The 27,170-nt window shown below is 33.3% G+C and overlaps 1 protein-coding gene and 1 long non-coding RNA gene across 3 annotated transcripts in view; one reads left to right on the top strand and one right to left on the bottom strand.

Moving 5' to 3' along the window:
* Nucleotides 1-27,170, bottom strand: part of PRKD1 (protein kinase D1) — a 504,884-nt gene that overhangs the window by 377,489 nt on the left and 100,225 nt on the right. The window lies entirely within an intron of this gene.
* LOC141522198 (uncharacterized) overlaps nucleotides 26,673-27,170 on the top strand; it is a 78,941-nt gene continuing 78,443 nt past the window's right edge. The window contains exon 1 of the long non-coding RNA XR_012478158.1: nucleotides 26,673-26,835. This is a non-coding gene — a long non-coding RNA (uncharacterized LOC141522198). The remainder of the gene's footprint in view (nucleotides 26,836-27,170) is intronic.

The raw sequence follows: 27,170 nt of genomic DNA, 5'->3' as shown, positions 1-27,170 counted from the left end.
ATAGAACAGTTAGAATTACATTTTAGCAGTTGTGTATGGAGGATGGATTAGAAGGACAAAAAAGAAAAGCAGAGAAATCAAAAGGTTAAATATCAGGCCAAAGGGATGTAACAAAGATATAATTTAGATGCTAGTCAAATGAATGAAGATACAGAAAAAATTTTTATAAAAATTAGAATGAAGAATTGAACAATTGATTTAATATGTGGTGAAAAAGAGGGGGGAATTGAGGATGGCTTTGAGGTTATGAATTTGAGTGATTAGAAAGACAGTAGTGTCCTTTAAAAGAGGGACTGATATTTACACATATATGCACAAGTATATATGTGTACATATATGCATATATATTTAGATATATATACCCACACATACAAATACATGCATCTAATACATACATATATACACATATATATATAAATGTGTGTGTGTATATATATATATATATACATATATATAATATATATATGTTTAGTATCTGCAATTACCATCTATTATGAAGAGGCCTTATCATCCCCACCAATATCAACATCAAACAGCAACCAATTGTCACCAATGGGAAGGTAATCTCCAAAGTCACAGGAACATTAGTGCCTGACAGTTCACCAATCTGGTCTTAGCAGAAACCATCTTGTGGAAAAGAAATTCACTATCCCCAGCACTTACAACACTAGCTGCTGGTCAATCGATGTTAAAGGGCTAGGAAAGTCAGTCTAGATGAAGCAAGTTAACATGAGGCAGAGAAAGGAGGTCAGCTATTTCCACCATTTCTTCCTCCAATTATGTAGGATCATGGACTCAAGAGATGTAGGAATACTAGCCCCACCCCCATAAAAAATAATGTTTTTTTTAATTCTTCAATTTTACTATTTTTCCTTTGATTTTCAAAATTTCCAACTTGGCATTTAATTGGGAACATTCTTTTTTTCTTTATTACATTTTATTGTTTTCCAATTATACACAATAGTAGTATCTACCTATCATTTTTTGTAAGGTTTTGAATTTTACCATTTCCCCCCCTTCCCCCCCCACAGAAGGCTGATAGTCTTTACATTGTTTCCATGCTGTACATTGATGTAAATTGAATTGTTATACAAATAGACATGAGTAAACATAAACTCCCCTCCCCACCCCCAAGAAGGTGAGAAAACCTCAAGAATAGAGAGAGAGAAAAAAAAATGTACTTCATTCTGTGTTCAGATTCCAATGGCTCTGTCTCTGGAATGAGTTGCCTTCTTTACCATAAGTCTACCAGAGAAATTGCTTCAATATTTTTTCTCACAGTTGCTATTACTAGCTGTACCTCCACTCTATTCCTCCCCACTCTCATTTATTCTATTCTCTCTTTCCTTTGATCCTGTCCGTGTCCAAAAGTGTGTTGCATCTGAGTACCCTCTCCCTCGATCATCCCTCTCTTCTATTACCTATTCCCCCTTCCCTCCCCCCATTCCCCCTTATCCGATTCTTTTCTTCTCATTTTTCTCTAGGGTAAGACAGATTTCCTCACCCTATTAAGTGTGTATGTTATTTCCTCTCTGAGCCATTTCTGATGAGAATGAAGGCTCACTCATTCCCACCTTGCCTTGCCCCTTTCCACTCCATTGAAAAAGCTTTCTCTTGATTCTTATGTGAAATTTCTTAGCTTCTTCATCTCTTTTCCCTTCCAGTACTTTCTTTTATCACCCATTGACTCCATATTTTTACTATATTATACCAAAAATAATGCTTTTCTTAACAGAAATGATATAATTTTATTAACAGAAGTATCACAAAAAATGTGATCCATCACATTTGTGGTTTCTTCTAGGAGTTAACTATGAAACTATGAACTAGAGAAGCCATGAAAAAACTGAAATATATAGAAGACAAGAGTTTGAGGGAATGGTAAGGACAAGTGCCAGTTTTTTTGTTTAAAGATAAGAAAGACCTTGTCATATTTATAAACAACATGAAAGAAAACTGATAGGATTAGAAGTTAAACATGAGAAGATGATGAAAAAATTAAGTTCCCAAAGTTTACTCCTATAAGATAATCTAGTAGGCAAGCAGTCTTTAACTGTAATAACCCTGACTTGAGAGTTGAGTGATTTTCAAGGCCCAAGATGTCCCAATGCACATTTAGTCACTGAGTTCCTTTGAGGAGGTTCTGTGGGCTGGTCTTCCAATCTCCATGCCACTTTCAAATAGTACACTCCACACTGAGGGCCTTGCACTAGCAAGTTAAAAAATACTGCAAACAAATGGGCTTCATGGAGTAGACAGATCTTCCCTGAAACTATTTCTTCCAATAAAATAAATCCAGAAACATAGGGTTATCTATAAAAGTGACTAACATCACTTTTAAACCTGCAACAAAGCTTCTCACTCTAGTTGTTAATTTTGGCGTTTGACCAATTCTAATTTGTGGCTGCCTCAAATATATGCACACCAATGGAAGCTACAGTGTGATCTAGACAGACAACATACAAACCACAATTCAGTGTTCAAAGGGTTTTGTGTTCAAAGGACTGAGGAATGATTTGTCACATAGTAGACCAATTATTTTGCTAACTTTAAAGTTTTACTGGTGAAAGCAAGTCTGCTAGTCACACAATAATACTCACTGAAGAGAAGCATCATAACTGGCATTACTTACTATATTATACAAGATAGGTCTCATATCAAGCAATCAATATAAAAGCACTTCTTAAGTACCTTTCTGCTTTGTCTTTGGTGCCATTGGGGATGCAAAACAAAAGTGAGATGGTTCCAATTCTCAGGGAATTTATATTTTGCTAAAAGGGAAAAACATTCACAATAAACATAGGCCCATAACTGTGTTGGTGGGAAATTTTCCTAAAAAAAAAAAATGGGAAAATTGTGAAAGTATTCTTCAAGAAGGGTTGAACTTCTGGGGTATAGGGAATCTAAGAGGCAGAAGTAAGGAAGAAGAGTAAACAAAACAGGTAAACAAAATAATATTAATTTGTTAGTTACTACTGTTAAATTTTTATTTTACCTTAACATGATGAACTAGCATATTAAATAAGGCTTACTCTAAAAAGGAAACAATATTAATAAGCTCATGATGTCCTAGATGTTATAAGCTTAATTTAATGGCACATATTTTTACATGAAAGGCCTCTCATGCTCTAATTAGATATAAATTTAAATATGGTCATGTTCTGAAATGTCAATATCTCTTTATGCAGAAATATAAAAATATAAATGGATGACAAACTAATACCTAAATGTATTCCTTCTTTGAAGAAATAATAAAATCCAAAATATTTTTATTTAAAAAAAATCAAATCCTCAACAAGATAGACTCTCACAGTTAGAGAAGCCTTTTAAACACTTTGACTTCACCACCTACAGTTATTTCCAGTGTGTTGCAATCATCCATCCTCTTTACTGAAATGTTGATACCTATAATCAGAACTCTGGAGAGTAACCAGCCTTCACAACTAACTCAGTGCATCTAATTCTCCTACCCCCTTAAAATATTTTTTAATAATTTTATGATGAATTTGAAGTCTTTATCACCAGCATTATCTGCCTCTCAGATCACTATTGTAAGCAATCCATTTTCCTTATGGAATCATTTGAATAAATGGCATACAATCATCTAGATGATAGTATTCCTTATACTTCAAAATAATTTCAGAACAACAAGTTTAATTGTTTCAACCAATAAATGATGTTGGTATTCAGTAGAAATCTCTAGAGTGGGTTAATGTTTTCTAGAATAATTTATTAAAGGATCATCATTAGGATATGAGAAAATTTAGAAGCTATTTAGTACAATTGCCTCATTTTTACAAATAAGGGAACTAAGAACTAAAGAAAGTGACTTTCTCAAGGTTACACAGGAAATGATTAATACAACCATGACTTAAACCCATTTTTTCCAATTCCAAACTAGGATTCTTTATCAGGTCACCTTTTCAATATATACTATAAAATCACAAGATCTAGTTACAAGGGATCTTACAGGTCAGCTAATCTACTCTTCATTTTATAGGTGATAAAACTGAGGCAAACCCAGAAAACTGTGGCCTTTTTTTCTGGGTCACACAAGGAATGAATAGGAAAGACAGAATTCGAACTTTATCATTGTAACTCTAAACTAAATGTGATTTTTACTGTCCCATTCTTTTTCTTTGAAAACAGCAAAACTGCTCTTCTAGTTTAATGCCTTTTGAAGATAGTGAACAAAAACATTCAATTAGAACATGCCTTTGATATTTGACAAATGTTAACCAGGAACAATAATTATCTTAATGCTTCAATCTGGACAGTAAAAAGGATGACCTTATAATGAATCTTCTGGAAGAGAAAAGGAACTGTTCATAAATAACATCTCATACTAAATTGAGCAGAATCTAGATAAAGAAAGCAAACACCAGTTTAAAGATAGCTAACATTCTAGCCCACAATTAGGCACACAATATCTGTCATTTTTATCACCAGTATGAAAATATGTTACTCTAACAATGGAATTCTCAGTTTTGTTGGTGTATAACTAGAAAGTATCCTGGTAGTGAAGGTAGTAAATGTTCCAACCACCTGGAAGAATATTCTTGGATAATTCTGACAACTTTGAAAATACTTCCGTAGTTTGGTTAAAACTCCTGGCATGTCAAAGTGGACATTTGTTCATCTGTAGCAGCATATTACTTTTAAAAAAATAAACAATTCACTTTTAAAAATTTCCAACAAATTTTCGCTTTATTTTTTTAAAAAGTGAATTTAAAATGGGGGATAAGGACTAGATCTTTGATTTCATCAGAATAAGGCATTCCCAAGTATGGAAAACTCCCTCAACTCCTTCATCTCTTACTTAATTCCATTTAATTCTAGGAAGCACCTTTTCCATAATACAGATGCAGAAACTCTTCAAGAGCTACCTAGAGCCCAGGGAGCTCTAAGTGACTTGCATAGACTCATATGTCCAGGTATACATCAGAGGTGAGAAAAGAATCCAGGTTCCTTAGTTTTAAAGTTAACATATTACCTTCAGGTTTAAATGTCTTATTAGAAACACAACATTCAGAACCAATAGAAGCAACTAATTTGCTTAGTAACTATTTACATTTAAATTAAATTTCACATAAATTATAATAAATTAATTTTGATGAATAATGTATTGAAGCACTTAAAATATATCAAAATGATAAAAATGCCATCATGCAATTAAGATGGACAAAATGAGGAATGTTGAAGCTAGAAAAAAATTTATGAAATAATATGAAGTTAAAAATAAAAAGCAAAATTTCATTTTTATGCAATAGCTATATTGTAATTACAGGACTTCTATTCTATACAATAGTTACAGGACTTCTATTGTGAGTATTGTCAATAAAATTGTCAAACTATTCAGTAAGCATTTATTATGTGCATAGCACTGTGTTTGTCACTGGGGAGATTAAAAACTTCATTGTCCCTATTGGGGGAGATGTAATCTACACAACTGGCCATAAAATTAAATATAAAGCTAAAAGATATAGAAAGTGTTTTGACAAAAAAAAAAAGATCATTTGAAGGTTTAGGAAATAATCCACCATACATTTGAGGCAGATATTGAAGGATAGGTAGGATTTGACACATGAGAGATGTGGAGTGAAGAAACATATTCTGCCCCTAATATTATGGATAAAAAGAGTAATTACTCATTTTGATTGCAAAAGTGAAAGAAGTAAATAAGGGAAAAGAGAAAGAGACAAAAGAAAAAGGACAGAGGTAAAAGAAGAGAGAAGAAGAGGGACAAAGACAGGGACAGGAAGCTAGGACTCAAAAATTATATAAAGAAAGAAATATAAAATCATCATGATTTTGAAATTAGCATGTAATTTATATAGATTCAAGGATAAATAGAATTACAGTTTTAGATGGAATCATAGAAGGAAAATTAGCAAAAGAAAAATGAAGTATTTTGCCTATAATCATAGAGATAAAAAAATAGCAAACCCTTGAACAAATAAGTTAATTAACTTCTCTAAGTTTAAACTTACACATAGTATTCATTTATTTTAATTTAATTTAATAGAATGACCATTAATACCATTTTATAGTTATATCCTTTAAAACTTACAAAGTGCTTCTTTTATAGCAAGTTTTAATGTCATTGAGTGAATATTATAATATCCACTTTATAAATTAATTACAAATTGAGGCTCATTCCACATATTCATTTCCATTCAACAAACATATTTATTAAAGATCTAGTAATTACAATCCAATGCACTAGGTGAGTACTGAGAAAGCAAATACCAAACAGAAATAGTCCCCCCCCTCAATGAATTTATATTCTGCTTAATATCCTGAATGTATGCATGTGTCACAAGTTCACAATGGCAGAAATTTATTTGCTCTTCAGTCCTTTCAGTTATATCCTACTCTTCATGTCCCCATTTGGAGTTTCCTTGACAGAGATACTTAAATGGCTTGCCATTTCCTTCTTCAGCTCATTTTACAGATAAGGAAATTGAGGTAAACATGGTTAAGTGACTTGCCTGGGGTCCCAAAGTTTGCATCAGAGACCAGATTTGAACTCAAGATTATGAGTCTTCCTGACTTCAGGCCCAGTCTCTATTCATTGTGCCACCTAGCTGTCTCAAGGTCAATTTAATGCAATGAATACTGTAGTTGATAAAATGGACTTGAAATCAGATAAATCCTATCAAGAGATCAAACCAACATCTAAATTAACTAGATCCATGGTTAACAGAGTGTCATAATAATTAAATTACAGTGCATATCCTTGTTCATTTTCATAAATCTAGCACTGAAATGGAGAAAAGGATTAGGTTCATAAAACTGATGGGGACATCAAAATAAGACAACAATTAGAAAGGATGGAGTAAAAAGTAAAAGCTTCAAAATTTGAATGATTTCCTTTTTGCCTTGTTTATAACACCAATTAGATTCACTATTAACATAGAAAAGTCACCTGCTAAAAATGCAAGGAATAGTCAACTTCAAACTGGCTGGGCAAAATCATGCATGTTTTCCACTGTGTATTTCGACTTGCCTAATGGAGAATTGTGAGGTTAGACTTCAAAATCTCCCACAGTTCTATCTTCACAAACTGATGCATTCCTTAGACAGGACACACTGCATGCACTTTAGGGTAATCAGAATACGCACAGTCGGAATGCGGTACTTGAGGCTCTTAGTTCTTATTTAATCAGTTTCTGTGAATTTAAAGCAAGTTATCAGCCACAGGGAGAATAGGACAATTTTGTGTTTGGAAAGTTCTTACACTGAAATAATAGGACCCAAATGTTCCTTCATTCTGTTTCATAGAAACAACCCTCTGTCGTACTTGCTGCCTTCTGCCAAAGCCTACAAGGATCAAACTGAGTTGGTACAAATGAAACTAAATAGTGTCTTTGTCCAAGTTTCCAAAACAAACTTTTGCAATTTTCCATTTATGAAAGGTAATATGAAAAATTATAATTTTGTGCAAAAGGTTGCTATGCTCATTCAATACAGACTTGAAAATAAGTCTTTTTTTATTTCTCTTCTCACTCCAAAGTCTAACTTTTTTTTTAATATCAAGTCCATATAATTTAAAAAGGACATTATATTCCCCCAAACTGGCAGTTTTTATGTTGAGGACATATAACCATCTGTTAGGGATATTTTAGAAGAGATTCTATTCATATATTAGTTGGGGAGCAACAGGTTGTAATGGAAAGAACATGAGATAAAGAAGCCGAGATTCCAGATAAGAATTCAGACTTTTCTAATTACAATCTGAGTAATCCTAAACAAGTCACTGAAGATCAAGTCTCAGTAGCCTCATTCATAAAAATGAGGAAGTTGAATGAATCAGTCTCTTGAAACTTCAGATATGAGGATATGACTTTTGAAGTTCCAACTCTCAGGTTCTATGATTTTTTCAACAAAAAATGACATATAAAAGCTGGATTCATATTCAATATTTATTTTAGTAGTCATTTTAGTAGTATTCACATTCACACATTCACAAAAGCATATATTTTCACATGCTTTTGATGGAGATGGCTTTACCTTCCCCTTTATGAATTATCAAGAGATTGTTTAGGGTTAGGAAGTTCATGCATGATAAATCTCCTGGCTGCTACAATTTGGGACCAACATCAAAACCTAGTCTCTGAAGTCATCCACAGAAAATTAATTTACAGGGGCAAAATCAATCTTACATACATCCTATCAGGCATAATCTCTTTGTGTGATCTCATGTCACTTGATAAGAAAAAAGTTATTTTCAGAGATCTGGTAGGTACTTAAGCATAAGAATTCAGCTTTTCCAAATTCTGTAAGCCTCAGATGGCTGAGTAAACCTGTAAACACTCCAATATTTGAAAATAATGATGATGAGATATTAGCACATTCCAGCTGGCATCCATGTTGGCAGGCTTCTTTGAATAAACCCCCAAAAAATTAAATAGGAAAGAAATTAACCTCCATCTTGCCTCTACAGGTGGTCCTTTCAGGTAAAGGACCTTAGGTAGAGCTATCTTACATGGCAAGAATGGAATTGCTATGGTCAATTTCTTCTCTGAAAATGAGAATTTTCAAATTTTGTCTCCATTAAAATTAAAAGTGTAGTCTATTAAATAATCACATTTATTCAGGGAAGAATCTTTAAATGGTTACTTTTCAAGAATGATTTTTCAATTTTGTTTATAAAATGGACCTAAGAAGATTTTGCAATAGATTATGAACTTAATACAGTGCATAGAAAATAGATGCCAAAAGATAATTACATCAGGTCACTTTGATTAAAAGGAAAGTGAAAGTTATTTACAAAAGTTTATTTATATTGATAGTAGAAAAACTTTAAACTCAATCCTATCGATCCATTGATAGGACTCTAGTCAAGTTGTTATAATCCTTGATTTTTTTTAGTTGTATTCTGCCATAATGGACACCTGTTGTGTTGGTATTGAGCTAGATGCATCATCATTATTAATAAATGGAGTGTTCACTATATAATTGTAGAAGCCTGAGGATAACTTGGTATATGAGTACTGATAAATATTAAACTATAATGCAGTTTAAAGTTCTGAGATGAACAGCTATTCATCTAATCAATATTTCAAAATACACAAGAAAACAACTGATATAAAGAACTGACCCACAAAACAGCATACACTTCTTAGTAAGTGTTCAACCAACACACTCATCCAAAATATCTCCCATTCTCTCTCCTTCTCTCTCATTTTCCTAACTTTATCCTATATTCTCTTTCTTTTTCCCATTTGTCTCTGCTCAGCCCATTTTTTAACCTAACTTTGCCATCTATATCTTCTTAAATAGTCATAATTTGGAACTGAAGAGAGTATGTGTGTGTGTGTGTGTGTGTGTGTGTGTGTGTGTGTGTGTGTGTATCTGGGATGGAGTAAGGGAATGTACATTATACTAATTGAGAATCTAATATGTGTGTGTATGTATACACACACACACACACACACACACACACACACACACACGGCAAGGCAATGGGCTTAAGTGACTTGCTCAAGGCCACACAGCTAAGTAAATATTAAGTGTCTAAGGTCAGATTTGAACTCAAGTCCTCCTGACTCCAGGGCCGGTGCTGTCTACTGTGCCACCTAGCTACCCCATAAGAATATATTTCTTATACTGAATTATATGTCTCTTATGTAAACTGATCTGCTATATAACACAATAATTTGAAATTGCCTTATAAATCATATATTTTGCATAGTCAGTGAGTAAAAGTATTTATAAAGTGTCTACTGTATAATAGACACTATGCTAAGAATTGGGGATACAAAGAATGGCAAAAAGACAAGTCTCTGTTCACAAGGGGTTGAAAGTAAGAGAGAGGAGACAAAAAGTAAACAACTGCATACAAATAAGATGTATGCAGAATAAATTCCAAAAAATCAACAGAGGGAAGGAAAGAGCATTAAAGGGAATTGGAAAAGGCTTCAATAGAAGGTGGGATTGTAGCTGGAACTTGAAGCAAGTCAAGGAGACCAGAAGGCAGAGATAAATATAATTACAGGTATGGAAAATGTACAAAGTTGGAGGATGGTGGGTCTAATTTGAGTAATAATAAGGAAATCAGTGTTAATGTGCCATAAAGGATGTAGGAGTAAGTAAGGTGTTAAAATTGTTTATTACTGTTGTTTGTCCTTGAAAACAAGCCATTTGATTGGATACAAATGCCATATATGGATCTAGATGTGAATTCCCTTAGTCCACTGTTATACAACTTGTTTATGTCTTAAGATTTACAGAATCCTCCAAACTGGTCTGATTCTAGCTTTGTTCCATGCCCCTATAAATGCCCTGCTCTGTGGGCAGACAGTGGGGACTTGAGACTTACTGGACTTGTGGATTGATTTGTAGGTGTATTTTTGTGTGGTCCCTGTATCCTCTGTAGTCCCCAGCAATAGCAGCTGCTGAATAAAACAGTTTAGATGTTTTCCCTTTGGCTCCCCAGCTGTTCTTTGGACTGTCTGAATTCTAGAACTTTCCATCAGGAAAAATACTCCTGACTCACAGTCCTTCATTCTTGAAAGGAAATATGACATCAGAGAGGTGATGCCATGACATTGGATTTAAGTGAGGCAGGGCTGTGCAAAGTAGCTAGTCTCACTTTCTCCTCTGTAAGCCATCTAGTACCATTAAGGTAATGCCTTTATCAGCTCTAAGTTTGACTGAGGAAATACCTATTCAGTGATTAAGGTTAGGTAAGAAAGAAATGTTGCAATGAAAGGCCTCTTTACCAAGACCTGCCCACAAAAAAATCAAGCTGGAAGGGGAAGGAGCCTCCAGGTTTCTGGCCAAAACAGAAACAACTGCTATTTACACTCACTCTGAACTGTCATTCCCCAAAACAATGAGTGTAAAATAGGTGGAAAGGTTGAAAAAAGGTTATGAAGGACTTTGGATACCAAGCAGAGATTTTTATATTTCATATTGGAAATTATAGGGAGCACTAGAATTGACTGAGTAGAAGTTAACATGGTCATCCTTTGACTTTAGGAAGATCACTTTGATAGTTGAGTAGAGAAGGGACTGCAGTGAGGAAATATGTGTGGTAGGAATACTAGCCAGAAAGTTGATTGCAATAGTTTGGGTGAGAGATGATGAAGGTCTAGACTAAGATGGTAGCAGTGTCAGAAGAAAGAAGAGCATATATGAGAGCTGTTATTAAAGTAAAATCAACAAGTTTGGACAACTGATCAGACATGGGTGGGGTGGGAAAACATGAGGAATCAAGGATGGCAGCTAAGTAGTAAAACTGGATGACTAGCCTCAACAGTAATAGGGAAGTTAGAAAAAGAGGGTTTCAAGGGAAAAGATAATGAATTCAGTTTTGAATATGTTGAGTTTTAAGATGTCTATAGAACATACAGTTCAAGATGTTTAAAAGATAGTTGGATATGTAAAACTACAGATGAAGAGAGAGATTAGGTCACTATAAGCAAATCTGAAAATTAGCAGCCTAGGGATGAAAGTAATATATTCCTTGAGAAAAATATCAAGAAAAGGATTTAGAAAAGAGTACTATGGAATACTCATGGACAGCAGGCCTTACAGACTATATCAATCTCTCTCTCCAAAGATAATATAAACATATACATATATAATCTCCATATATATATAATATGAATTAAGGAAAAAACTTATGAATTTTTATTTGCAAATTTTGTGAATTGTTAAATTGTAAATTTGTAAATTAAAGTCTGGAGAGGTTCATGAAGTTATATGTCCTTTGTTTCTTTTCTCTTTTGTTTTAAGATTTTTTTCAAGGCAATGGAGTTAAGTGGCTTGCCTAAGGCCACCCAGCTAGGTAATTATTAAGTATCTGAGGTCAGATTTTAACCCAGGTACTCCTGACTCCAAGGCTGGTGCTCTATTTACTGCACCACCTAGCCGCCCCCTGTCCTTTGCTTCTAATTGTAAAAACATCGGGGCAGCTAGGTGGTGTAGAGGATAAAGTACTGGCCCTGGAATCAGGAGTACATGGGTTCAAATCTGGTCTCAGACACTTAATAATTATCTAGCTGTGTGGCCTTGGGCAAGCCACTTAACCCCGTTTGCCTTGAAAAAAAAACCACTTAACCCCGTTTGCCTTGAAAAAAAAACCTAGTTGTAAAAACTTCAATTAAAAATATTGCTTTTAGATGGCCTTCAGTTAATTTATTTTCATAGGTTACTGACTTTGGACAGGAGCGAAAAAACTTAAGTCTATAGTTGAAATGAACTCCAGAGCAGTCTAGTTCAACCCCCCTCAAATTATAAATAAAAAACTGAGGCACAGGAAGATTAAGTGACTTGACACAGGATTTAAATATCAAAGACAGAATCTGAAATAATGCCCAGTCAACACATTTTCCTTGTTTCCCTATCTGTGCCCTATGAATTATGATTTAAGTGAAAAAGATAGTAAAGTTTCTTCTTTTCTTTCTACTCAAATCATGGATTTGGTTGGAAATGGGTACTAGGAAAATCACAGATAAGTTTATGAAATTGAACTGAGATGAAGCTATTCACATCACAGCAATTTTAAGACACTGCTATCCCCAGATACTATGTAGTGGGATCATATGAATAAAAGACTCTAATATGAGATTTCTTATTTAAATGTCTACATTTGGCCTCTAGGGTAGTATTATAACATGTCAGTGGATGCTTATTGAATAGTAAACATTCAGAATATGGTTTTCTGCTTTTAACAAAAGCTTTCTGTACTGAATTGTTCAACAAACAATATATTATCTCTAGCTCTGTTGCCTTTCTCCTAGCAATATATAAGCTTAATCATAAAGTTGTTGCAAAAAATAACACCTGAGCATAGGGCCCCTTTTCCACATTATGTCTTCATCATGACAGAAACCTCCTATTTAGAAGAAAACTAAGTTCTTGTTCCAATCCAGTAGATAAATTTTCCCACTAAACCCCTAGAATTATGAATTCTTGGAACCAGATGTTGTTCTCAGTCACGTGTAGTTGTTTTTTTTTATTTAGTGAAGTTTATATTTACTGCTAAAATATTTCTTTTATAACTTGAGTTTGCATATCAGTGAAAATAAACAAAACACAAAAAGAAAGACAACTGATTCAGATATTCCTCTAGGCTGACAGATTTCACAGAAAGCGCTTTTGTAATAATAAAAAAAATCAATGAAGTAGCAATGTTTTGTGCAGACATTTGCTCTTCTGTCTATTTCATTTATAAATATATTTTAATGAGCTAATTGAGACTACACAGCTCTGCAAGTGTTCCTTTTTCTAACATTTGTTCTGAATTCAAAGGTTTAAAAAAGCTAATCTGCTGCTTTTGGGGGATGGTTTATGAATACAGTATTTAAAGCACATTGTCTGAGCATCTGGAAAGCTAAAATCTCATAAATAGCCCATCCTCCCAAACATATGATTAGACAATAAGGCTAATCTGAAATTTGTTTAAAATCAGTAGCCATAAAGCCAATACACGGATACAGTGTGCTACAAATTGTTTCTCACACACACTGAGAGAATGTTTATTGAAACATGGCTTAATGTGCCTCCGTCTGCCAAGAAGACATTCAAAGCTAGAGTTTGTCTTGTGTAGAATTAAATTATTCACATTTGTCAAATCTTCTCATTTAGGAAATCTGTGATTTACTAGATTGCCTATAAGAATTAGGTCATGTCCATACCAGAAGAATTCATCAAGGCTACCATTTTTACAGTTTGGGAGATTAAATGCTATTTTTTCAATTAAATGCTCTCTCCATCTTCATAAAATTGCTTAGAAATAGACAGTGACAGTTAAGCATAACACAGGGCAGATTTATTAATGTGAATAATTTAATTTTAACAAGATACTCTCCTCTCTGATCATTTAAAGGAAGAAATCATAAAAACATGGAATTTTAAAGCTGGGAAGAAATGAGATCAAGTAGTCCAAGTCTATGATTTTGCAATAGGAAGAAGCTAAGGTCCAGAATGGGGAAGAGGAGTGAAATGAAATGTGACTGTAATAGCATTTCCCTAAGTTAGAAGCACTAGACTACAATGTCTAATTCAACTCAAATGTTTAGTTGAAAATTTTTCATTTATATGCTTTTTATGTTTTGTGAGAAAACTACATTTCTAAAATTAGCTTAGAAAAGCACTGTAGGGGAGCAGCTAGGTGGCGCAGTGGATAGAGCACCAGCCCTGGAGTCAGGAATACCTGAGTTCATATCAGGCCACAGACACTTAATAATTAATTACCTAGCTGTGTGGCCTTGGGCAAGCCACTTAACCCCATTTGCCTTCTAAAAACCTAAAAAAAAAAAAATCACTGTAGAGATGGAGCTCACTGACTCACTGATAATAATAACTATTAATCCAAAACATCTTAAATGTTTTTTGGTTACAAGAAAGGGCTGAAAGCTAAAGATATATCATAAATTTGGGAATGACTGAATTTATGGTATCTTATTATAATGAAATATGCTTGTGCTGAAGATGGAAATACTTTCAGAAAAACCTTGGAAGACTTGTAAGGCCTTATGGAGAGAGAAGTGAACAGAACCAAGAGAACAAATTATACAGTAACAAAATTGCAAAGTCAAAAACTTTGAAAGACTTAAGAACGTCACTCAAAGTAATGACCAACCAAGTTTCTTGAGAACCAGTGATAAATTATGTTAACCAGGGAGATGATGCACCTAATCTTTACAAAGAGACAATACATCACCAAAGTTAATATAGGAATTTGCTTTTTTTGCTTGACTATCCATAATTTTACAAGACTTTTGTTATTTCACTGCTCAAAAAAATTATTGGGGTGAGGGAAACTTGGGATAAGATTACCAAAAGAGGAAAGGAAAGAGAAGGGGAAGGGAAGAAAAATGAAGAGGGGAATGGATGAAAGGGCAAGAAGGAAATAAAGAAGGTAAGGAGGTAAGGAAATGTGAAAGGAAGAATGAAAGGAATGAATTAAGAAAGAAAGAAAAGAAGGAAGGAACACAGCATATATTTTTTAAAATGTATAGATTAGAAGGCATCATAGACAAACAGGATAGCTTTGAAATTAAATGAAGGTATTCTATACTTAAAAAGAAAAACAAACTGTACATAACAGATATTCTTATTTTTGCTATGTAGATGATATTTAGTTTATACTTAAGTTCAGAATTTTTTTAAAAAGGAAATGTGTTAAATCATGTGAAACTATAGATTCTCACTGAATTTGTTTAAAAATTAAAGATGGGCACTTTAATAGAAAGCAACTACCACCACTCCAAATTAGCTATTCATATATGTGCATTTTTTTCCTACACATGATTTTTAGAAATGTATACCCGGTAGTGATAGGAAAATATTCCAGAGAGTTACAGAAAAAGTCCTAAGGGACACAGCTGTACTCAAAACAGCATTTGGTCTAGCTGTTCTGTAATTAATGTGTTGTTCACAAAAGAGGAAAGTATCTATCCCTACAGCAATGGCAATCCCTGTGATGAGTCTCCAGGTGCTTCCAAGAAATTTTTGCTAAGAAAATAGTGGTTATGATTCTAAATGTCATAGTAGATTCAACTCAGAATACAGAGGGGAAATAATAGACTATTTCAAAATTTAATCCATGGGACTCATAATCTTAGAAACAGAAATAAGCATTCACATTGAGATGCATCATCACTGATAATCATGTGAATATAGATCTAACCCAAAGAAATGTTTTATTCTTAGGTTGAATTAATATAAGCAATATCCAAAAATAAGAGGGGGGCGCCTTCCCAGTCGAATCCAATAAACATTTTTAAGTGCCTCCTATGTGATGGACTTTGTCCTAAAAAGAAACAGTCCCTACCCTCAAGGAGGCTACAATCTAATGGGGGAAGTTCACTTGTGTGAGAAAGGATATATTAGTTTTTCTAAAATGAGAGCGCTATGACTGAGTAAAGATATTCTTTAAGGAGGTCACAATTAACTAGCTATATATTTCCAAAGTAATGAGATAAGACAATATAGTAAAGACTAGTTGCTTATTGGAAAAAAAAAAGAAATAGACCAGTGGCAAATCGGTCCTTGCCTTGCATATCATAATCATAATCATAATCATAAAGATTCTATAGTCCTACTATAAAAGACTCAACCAATCCCAAATATATATTGGTCTCCTCTCATATACCCTCTAGCACAGGTGCTGTAGTGAATGACAAAGGGATAAAATGAATGATCCTCAAGTAGATTTGGTGAATTTTTGTCCTACTGCCACAAGAAGCAGAACAGAAGTATTTAATGACATATTAATTACTCTAAGTTCAATAAGTGTTTATAAGAGAGTTGTTCTTAAAATTTTTAAATCAAGAGTTATGATAATTTAGAAATATTTCTTATATACTATGTAAACTAAGTTGCAATTTTTTAAATAGATAGCTTATATTAGCTAATATATATTCTTTAAACCCAAGAATATCACATCAATAAATCTTTATTTGAATATTTAAATAAGGCTTCTTTTAGTTTTCATTTTCTCAGTAATTGTAAGAAGCATATGTAATTTTGCTATCTCTTATACTTTATTTTTCTTCCTTAAGGATATGATTTCTCTCTCATCACATTCAACTTGGATTAATGTATACCATGGAAACAATATAAAGATTAGCAGACTGCCTTCTGTGGGGGGTGGGGAAAGGAAACAAGAATTAGGGGAAAAATTATAAAACTCAAAATAAATAAAATCTTTCTTTAAAAAAGAGTAAGAAACATTCCATCTTCCTCATAGACCTTAAATCTCTGTCTCTCAAATGATTCCTTCTTATCCTCCCTACAAACATACTCAAGTCTCCTCAGTCTTTTTTTTTTTTTTTTTTTTTTTTTTTTTTTTTTTTTTTTAGTTTTTGCAAGGCAATGGGGTTAAGTGGCTTGCCCAAGGCCACATGGCTAGGTAATTATTAAATGTCTAACAACGGATTTGAACTCAGGTACTCCTGACTCCAGGCCCGGTGCTCTATCCACTGCGCAACCTAGCCACCCCTCTCCTCAGTCTTTTAACAACATCAATATCCTTCATTCAGTCTTTCTATACCAGGGAAGAGTTCTTAACCTTTTCCATATCATGGAACGCTTTGGTAATTTGGTAAAGTCTGTGGAGCCCCCCTTCTCAGAATAATATTCAAAATTGTATGAAATAAAATACATAGATCTACAAATAAAGACAGAATTTTTTCACATTCAAAATCATGGGAGCCTCTGAAATCTATCCATAGAATCCTTGAATAGACAAGAAGTTAAAAATTCCTTCCTTAAAAATATGCTACCAATTTGTGTCACTGCCAAATATATTTTTTAAATAAAATTTTATTGATGTTCTAAATTTCTCTCTGCATTCCTTCCCTTTCCCCACCCTACACATTAATTATGATAAACATCCCAAAACTGTTTTATACACAATACTGTAATACAAATTCTTTTCCAAGCTATCTTAATTTCCCATCACTCTTGAAATTCCTCTCACAGATCAACTCCATGTCATCAACTCCAAAGACATTTTCATTATTCATCCTTCCTGAATTCTGTGTACTTTTTGATACTCAATTTTATCCATCTTCTGAATATTAATTATTTTGTACAAAAAGACTTAATAAAATAAAAAATTAGTGAAAAAATGCTTCAGTCTGTATTATATCACCTCTTTCGCAAGCAGCTAGCATGTTTCATCATTAATCTTTTGAGATTGTCTCAGATCATTGTATTGCTGATAATAGTAAATTCATTCATAGTTCTTCATCGAACAATGTTGTTCCTGTGCACAATGATCTACTGGCTGTATATCAGTTCATATAAGTCTCCAGCTTTTTCTGATATCTGCCTACTTGTCATTTCTTATAGAACAATAACATTCTATTACATCATATACCACAATTTGTTTAATCAATCCCCAAATGAAAGACCTTTTGGTTTCTAATTTTTAGCTATCACAATATTTTTTGTACGAATAGCTATTTTTCCCTCTTTTTTGGGATATAGACTTGGCAGTGGTATTATTGGATCAAAAGCTATGTGCAATTTTATAGTCCTTTGGACATAATTCTGAATTGCTCTCAGGTACAGCTGGATCAATTAATTCCATGATTTGGATACATTGTAATATAAACAAATTTTATAAATATATTTATATTTCTATATATTTATAAATATTATAAATATAATTATAAATATAATTATATATTTATATAAATATAAATATATGTAATGTATATAATATATAAATATTATAAATATAAATATAAAATAGGTGTGACAAAACACTATATCCACTTATACTTCAGGAAAAAAATTAATCAAATAACTTTATCGCGGCTTTTTTTGTACGGTTGTAGTTAAATCAATACACCATGATTATAAATAAGGGTTTTTGTAGGCATAGATATGCTATTTTATATATTCTTTCCCTTCTCCATGTCTTATCTTCCTTTGTGTAGATTTCTTTCTCTAAGTCAGTTCTCCTTCTTGCCATAAAATAAAATTTTATTCCCCTTAGAGAACCTGAAATAAAGATTGTAAAATTAGAGGATGTTAATGTGTCGAAAAGAGTGAGAAATTGTCAAATAAGATTTTCTAACGTTTTATTATTAAAAGATGCTAGAAAAAACATGGTATTTTTTTTAAAAAGTTATATCATTGTATGTTAGTATAATTTTGGAGGGCTATGTTTCCCAAGTGTGATTATTTCAGAAAGGTTTAAAAAAAAAGCACTTAAAAAGCTATCACATTAAACAAGCTGACATCTACTGTATGTATCTGGATAAGTCAAATTGCCCCAAAAGGGTTTGCCATAATAGGATAATGGCATAATAGGATCAAGAGATTATATTTGGGATCCAGGGACTGGTTTCAGACTTAGATTTAGAATCCAATGTTGCCACTTACTTGCCTTGATACCTTGGATAATATCTGTGAATTTGTAATTTCTTGTCTAAAATAAGGAGGTGGAGCCAATTACCCTCTAATGGCTCTTCTAGTTATAATATTGTATGTGTGTGCCATAACTATAAGGCTATAAATCATAGAATGTTGGACCTAGAAAAGACCTAATTTTCCTCAGCTATATAAAGAAAGGTCTATTAGTTGATCTTTTAAGTTCCTCAGACATCTAACAGACTGTGAGTCTAAAAAAAAGAAGACAATCTGTTATATGGATAAAACTATAAAAGAAAAGAAATAGGGACCTGTGATTTTAATCATGTGGGGAAGACCCAATGTAGGTTGGTACCTCTACTGAATTTAGATTCTTAAGAGAGTTGCCAAGAATACCTAGTGATTAAATGACTTGGCCAGGGTCACGTACCCCGTATATGTCAGGGCTGAGATTAGAACCTGTTTTATTTCAAGGCCAGTTTTCTAATCACTAAATGACATTGTCTCTAAAACTATGTTTTAATGACAAAAACTATCAAAAATAGATATAATGAAACTGTAAAAAAGCTATACTCTTGAAAGCTAAAACAGTAATTTTAAAAATTAAGACTTTCTCCTTAAATTCAATCACAGTGGATAAGAAATAGTAGGGGGACCGTCTTTCCATAATATATCAGCTGAAGTACCCATTATTTATGGTAACTTAACCTAGAGGAAACTTCAAAGCAAATGGATTCTGATTATGAGAGATTTATGTTCCCATTTTTTTTCATAAATTGGGCAGCATAGAATGGTATGCACCATTTTAACTGCCTATTTCCTAGTGGAATTTAACTGCAGATTACTTTTCCTTCCATACACCAAAATGGTTAGCCAATTAATCCAATCCATTTAAAATTTATATATGAGAAAGCAGACTTTTATTTTCCTTAATCTATTGAACACCAGAGATATTAGTTAATCATACTGAGTTAGGAAATACCTCCCAACCTATGATGCAGAAATCCCACTGCTAGACAAATGCCCCAAAGTTCAAAGACAGATGGAAAGATTACACTTATATTAAAATATTCATAGCAATGCTTTTGTGTATCAAAGAACAAGAAATAAAAATGGTATCCCTCAATTGGTGAAAAACTAAACAAATAAGAGTACACAAAAGGGACAGAATAATGCAGTCTTAAGAAAATATGAATACAAAGAGCTCACAGTTTGCTACAGTTATAACAATGTGTCCACTTATAGAGAATTATACTATCAAAAACTAAGTAACCATTTAGGCAAGAGCGAAAAAAGGCCCATTTTTTTAGAAGGGAAAACTATAAATAAAACATAAAAATGGAACTTAAATAAAATTGTCATTACACATGCAAAGTAAATAATTGGCCTAGCTAAATTTCTGTTCATCAAAATGCTCAGATTAATTCACTTTGACAATTCAACAGTTGAAATTCCATTGCTGGCATGATTTACTTAAAAAGCCTTTTCAGTTGTAAAATCTTGCCTAAAACTTTTAGTACTTTCTATTTTCTTCTGATCAAGAATCTGTTAATGAAAAAGTAATATTATATTCCCTGTCATATATTAATGTGTCCAAGATTAATTACTGTATTCTTTAAGGGCAAAAAATAAGAATTAAAAGCAGATTAAATATTTTGATTCTTTATCAGTTAGACAACCGATATTATTAGCATTCCATAAGAAATGTTGAATATAAAGGACTCAGAGAAATTTGGAATCATTTTTATAAATGAAGAAAAAAAGTAAGCAGAACAAAGAGAACAAATTACACAATTATCACAATAATGAACGTATAGGGGAAAAAAAAAAGAAAGATTTCAGAACAGAATCCAATGACCAGAAATGACTCCTACCAATAATGAAGTCTGTTTCTCCCCTCTGGCAGAAGGGTGATATACTATACAGACTGAGGCAGAGTAGAGATCACTGGACCTGGAGGCAGGAAGACCCGAGTTGAAATTTGTTCTCAAGAACTTGTTAGTTGTATCTGAAAATGTACATTTCATTCTGCTGTTGTTGTCCAGTTGTTTCAATCATTTCCAGGGGCGGCTAGGTGGCAGAATGGATAAAGCACTGGCCCTGGAATCAGGAGTACCTGGGTTCAAATCTGGTCTCAGATACTTAATAATTACCTAGTTGTGTGGCCTTGGGCAAGCCACTTAACCCCATTTGCCTTGCAAAAACCTTAAAAAAAATAAGAACATCAATCATTTCCACCTCTTTGTGACCCCTTTTGGGATTTTCTTGTCAAATATACTGGAGTGATTTGCCCTTTCCATCTCTAGTTCATTTTATAAATGAGGGAATAGAGGCAAACATGGTTAAGTAACTTGCCCAGGGTCATGTAGCTTATAAGTACCTGAGAAAAGATGTCTCCTGGACCTCGGGTCCAGCACCCTATTATCTGTGCTACCTAGCTGCCAAACAACTCTTTAAAACTATAAATTGCAGGGGGCGGGGAACTGTTGTGCCACATTAATAGAGGGAGTTTCCTTAAAGGGAGTTGCTAACTTTTGAAATAACAGGTTGAAACAAAAGCAAAGAAGCAAAAAAAAAAAAAAAAAAAACACTATTAAAAAAACAAAAACCTCAGCCTACTAACATTAAAAAAAACCTCATAAAAGGACCTCCTTCTTCTGATCTCTCCCTATACAAATCCATCCGGATTGTTATTTTCAGAATAATTTTCCTTTAAAATAATTTTTATTACTTCAATTCCCCAAATCCTCTTCATCTGAAACCTAAATGATTCTATATTGCCTATATGGCAAAATCTAAATTTCTTCCCTTCACATTTAAGTCCTTCTACAGTTTAGTTACAAATAATCATAGCACAAATCTTCAAAAATTTTTGCGTATTCACCATCTCCCATAGGCACCTGTCTCAATTCCTTTACTTAAAGTGTCCCCTTGGGAAGGATCTTTCTCTTGCCTTTGCCCAAACAAATCCCACCTCCCCATCAAAGTGTAGTTTATCTCTTCCATAAAGCAAATATTACCTACCTAATAATGATCCTTCCTGCCTCTGACAAAGCATTTAATTTATGCACTACTGATTTGGAACTCAACTTATACTACTAAATATTATTCATGATTAATATTTCATGCATATGTATCATATTTCTTCAATATAGATAATAAGGTCCTTTGAGGATAGCATCTGTGATTTTGTTTTTTGTTTATTTAAATCATTTACAACACCTAGCACAATGCCTTATACATATTAGAAGTTCAACAAATATTTATTCTTACTGATTGATTAATTTTTCCCTGATGATCACTACATGGAAAAATGTTTTTCTGGCTATTAGATCAAATTGCTATATGTACTTGATAATTTATGATTTTATCAAATTCAGATTTCCTCAGTATGTATGTATATGAATACACATATGTTATATTTGTAAAACTTTATATTTAGTTCACATTAATAAAAATGCTCTAAAAATTTAAAGTAAATATAGACTTCCTAATGAAACTCAATGCCTCAGTGCCACTTGTGAGGCAAATAACTAATCTGCTATGTTTCATTTTTTTCAGTTGTAAATCAGGGTTAAGAATGGTAAGTCTCCTATGTTTATCCTTGGGATACAGAGAGGGAAAAAGTCAAATGAACATTTTCTTTTGTTATTGTGTTGTTTTTAGTCATGTCCATCACTTCATGATTTTGAGGTTTGTTTGTTTTTTTTTTTAGCAAAGATACCGTCGTGGTTTGTCACTTCCTTCATCAGCTTATCCTACAGAGAGGAAACTGAGGCAAACAGGTCTAAGTGACTAGTCCAGGATCACACAGATAATGTGTCTGAGTTCACACTTGAAATGAGCATTTAGTAAGCAACCAGTATAAGCCAGACATCATACTAGGTCTAGATGTTGGAAATTTTAAAACAAATTAAAATCTACCCTATCTTCAAAGATCATACATTGGAGGGTGGGGAGAGAAGGAGAGAGAGAAGACGAGCTTATTAAAAAACAGAAACTAGGTCACTTGGAGGAAAATAGAAGCAGCTGGAGAAATCAGGAGAGGAGGAGAGGTAGGAAATGAGAGGAGTTGTGAAGAAAGAGAGAAGGGAAAGGTGAGGGACAAGTACATTTCTGGTATGGGGAAGCAGTAGCACAGCAATGTATGAGGAACATCAAGACATGTTTGATTGAAATAAATATCTGTAAGAGAGAATATAACAAGCCCCAGAAAGATATATTTGATCTACATAGTGAAGTACTATTATATATGCATACACATATAAACACACATGAAGACATAATATAGGCATATATGTGTCTGTGTATATATATGCATATATATGAATGTGTATACACACATATATAGCTTATGAGGAACTAGAGGGAAACTTGTTGAAAGTTAAAATCTTTATTTGCAAGAAATATTTAAGAGGTCCATGGCTTAGAAAACCTATTACCTAATCCATAAACAAATCTCTACTCCAAATAAGTACTACAAGAAGCAGGTAAACCAAATGAAAAATTATTCATGTTTTATAAGAGCTGCATCAACACACTTTTTTATTTTCTTTTCTGCACTGAAGTATAACATTTAAGAACTATTTAGATAAACTCTAAAAAATGGAAAATAAGATTAAGATAAATAAGGGCATTCCAAAAAATGATGAGAACACATGATTTTGATGACATAGTCTATCTTACCATTCCTACCTAATACTTTACTGACTGAGAAAAATGTTTGAATATTTGTGTGTTCTATTTTTAGTAGGTTTTAAAGTTAGGATGCAAAAGATAAATGTGCTTCTTAAGAAAATTCTCAGGAACAAGGCATCATGATATTTGTAGAAATAACTAAGCAAGCTTGGATTTGGAGTCAGAAGTACTTACTAGAACATTGGCTCAAATATTTACTAATTGGATTAAATCATTTAACCTTCCTAAACATCTATCTACTCATTTGTTAAGTAAGGGAGTTCAAGAGGATGATCACCCAGATTCCCTTCTAGGTCAAATCTTGATGCTGAGATAAGAGTCTTCTTCCATTCAGGTATATTGAGTCACTCAGTGAATGATTCAATTGAATAGTAATTTTTTAATTAGAAGGGATAGCACTGAATTCTGTGGTACTAGGTGAGCCCTGATATGAGGTAAACAAGGGTGTTAAAAATAACTAGTATAAGGGAAAGCTAATGTTAGACAGAGAATGAACAAGGAGACTTATGTACTGACTAGATTAGTCTAAGAAAAATACTGAACATTCTTGTGTGAAAGAGAAACTGGATGAAGTAAATTCAGGTCATAATATTATATTATTCACTAAAATATTCCATCAGAAACTGATAATGGGTGTTGATGTCCTTGGGCTCTCAAAACCTAGAGCATAAGATCAGACAGGTCCTACAGAAATGGAAATATTTAAAAACTCCATGGTACCTATATCCAGAAGAATCATAAAAAATGGATGTCCCACATGTTGCAAAATATTCATAACAGCTCTTTTTATAGTGGCAAAGAATTGGAAATTGAGGGTATGCCCATCAATTGGGAATGGCTGAACAAGATATGGTACATGAACACCATGGAATATTGTGCTTCTATAAGAAACCATAAATAATTGGACTCTAGAGAAGCATGGTGATTTACAGGATCTAATTGCTGAGCAAAGGGAATAAAACCAAGAAGTGGTGTATGTATCTATAGCATTGTGAGATGATCAACCTTGATGGAAGCAGCTCCTCTCAGCAATTCAAAGAGCTAAGACAATCGTTTTAGACATAGCTATGGACAATGTTATCCTAATCCAGAGGAAGAAAAACAAAACAAAACAAAAAACCCTTCAGAATCTGATGAACACTTTATTAGAAATTATCTCTTAAGTAACTCTTTCTTTTAATCCTAATTCCTCATGCTAAAAATGACTAATCTGTAAACATGTTTATCAAAAATACATATGTGCAATGCTAACCTGACTGTTTGCCATTGAGGGGAGGGGGGCGGGGTGGGAAGGGAAGTGGAAGGAAATTTTGTAACTTAAAAATATACATGTGTATGAGGATGAAAAAATAAAATAAATAAATAAAAAGGAAAAAAGAGGGTAAATAAAATATATCTAAAGTTTTAAAAAAATCCCATGGTAAATGAGTGTATATTCTCCAAGGATTAGCCTTCCTTAATACAGAAAATTTCATCATATTCCTGGGTTGACCTTAAGATGATGACTATGTTGACACATGAAATCTAGAATCCAGACTGTCTAATAATTCCTAGAAAGGCTGAGTTTTGTCAGAGCTAGGGTTACCCATACAATGACAATATCAAAGAGCTTTCACTGCAATAAGAACCAATAGAGATAGAGAGGCACCCACTCTCTAGCACTTGAAATAAAACCTATTCCCAATCCCATATTCTAATGAAAAGATTAATGATTAAGGAACTATATATTATAATAATTGCTCTATAATTATAACCTTATTTCTACCTTTCTGAAATATCTCAAAGCACCCCAAAGAAAAAACTCTGTCTCTTATCATTATTTAATATTTAACGATCATCACAAATGTATGAGTCTCTCTTTTCAAGCTCTGATGTCTATTATTACTTTGCTCATCCTCATCATACCAAATAGATTGAAATGAGGCAAACAAGTTTTTACTGAAGTACACTGACACTTCTTGTATGTACTTCTTGTGTTCTTCACAAATCTTCATGATGCCCTGGGAGGAGCAATGAGGCAAACAGTGGTTAAATTGTACACTGAAGTACTACTTCAGTGCTCAATAAGGGTGTTGATGACTTTGGATTCTCAAAGACTAGGCTAACAGAAGACAAACCCAGATATCTAAGATAGGTCCACCACAATGGAAAGATTTAAGAACTTCATGGTAGACTGCACTCTCTCTACTCCCTCACTCCTTGAAATCCTAGCCATCCTTCATCATTCATTTTAAAAGCTACATTATCAGTGAATTCTGCCCAGACTCTCTTCTTTCCAAGCTAGAATTGATTTCCTCCATTCTTGACTTTTTAATAATATAACACAACCAGCCAATATTTATTAAATATTTTGGTCTAAGAGATGATCATTCTAATCAGAGGTGTCATTCAAATAGAAATTGGGACAATTCAACAGTATAAAAGGATCTCTAAAAGTCAGATAATCACTCAGAAAAAACACATTTTTACATTATCTTTGCTCTATAGTATTTTCATTTATTTTGCTATATCTTCCCCAATTACATTTTAATCTGATTCCCTGAACTCAAGGGAATTGTCAGTAAAATGTATTTTTGACAGACAAGGGAGACATTCCCTTGTAATAGTAAACAGTAGAAAATCTTTTTAAAAATAAATTAGAGGGGTGGCTAGGTGGCATAGTGGATAAAGCACCAGCCTTGGAGTCAGGAGTACCTGGGTTCAAATCCAGTCTCAGACAATAATTACCTAGCTGTGTGGCCTTGGGCAAGCCACTTAATCCCATTTGCCTTGCAAAAAACCTAAAAAAAATAAAATAAAATAAATTAGAGTTGTATATGTTATTTCTAGTCAGGAAGAGCCACGTTCCTGAGTTCAGATCTGGCCTCGCAGTTATTAGCTATGTTACTCTAGGTAAGTTATTTTATCCTTTTGCCTCACTTTTCTCATCTGCAAAATGAGTTGGATAAGTAAATGGTAAACCATTCTGGTATCTTTACCAAGAAAACCCTAAATGTAGTCATGAAGAGTAAGACACAACTGAAATGACTGAATCACAACAATGCTGCTTCCAGAAATAACAAGGTAAGTGACAATTGAAAATCTATTGTCTCTTTCCTTCTGTAGAAATAAGAAGAGAGAAGAGGAGAACAGAACAGATATTATGCCAGTGAAAAATCCTGAGGCTCATAAGTGGAAGAGTCTCTAGGCCAGCATCAGTCCACGTGCTCTCCACAAAGCATCATGATAGTTGTAATCATCATCTCAAACCTAAGCATCTAGAAGAGAGCATTAACTCCTAAAACCAAGACATGGGTGAGTGACTACTGTTAGAGCACACTTAGCAAACATGCAGGGTCAACAGTTCTTAAAACTTTTTTATGGCACATGGCACAATTCCTTTTGCTGTAAAGAACTGCAGTACATTAAATGTTTAAGTTGGCTAAAGTATAGGAAGAGACAAGAGACTCAATTTGCACAGCTTCCCTTCAATAAAACCCACTGTTCTTGTTCAGTTTTTTTTCCTGAGTTTAATATCTAACATATTCTGAAGTTCCATATATTCCATCAATGAAATAGGCAAATTTTACTTATTTTGCAAACATATTGCTTACTATACTACATGTTCTGAGTATGTAAATTCATATTAA

This window comes from Macrotis lagotis, chromosome 4 (genome assembly GCF_037893015.1).
Source record: "Macrotis lagotis isolate mMagLag1 chromosome 4, bilby.v1.9.chrom.fasta, whole genome shotgun sequence".
NCBI classification, from domain to species: Eukaryota; Metazoa; Chordata; class Mammalia; order Peramelemorphia; family Peramelidae; genus Macrotis; species Macrotis lagotis.
This window is presented reverse-complemented; position numbering and strand designations above follow the sequence as displayed.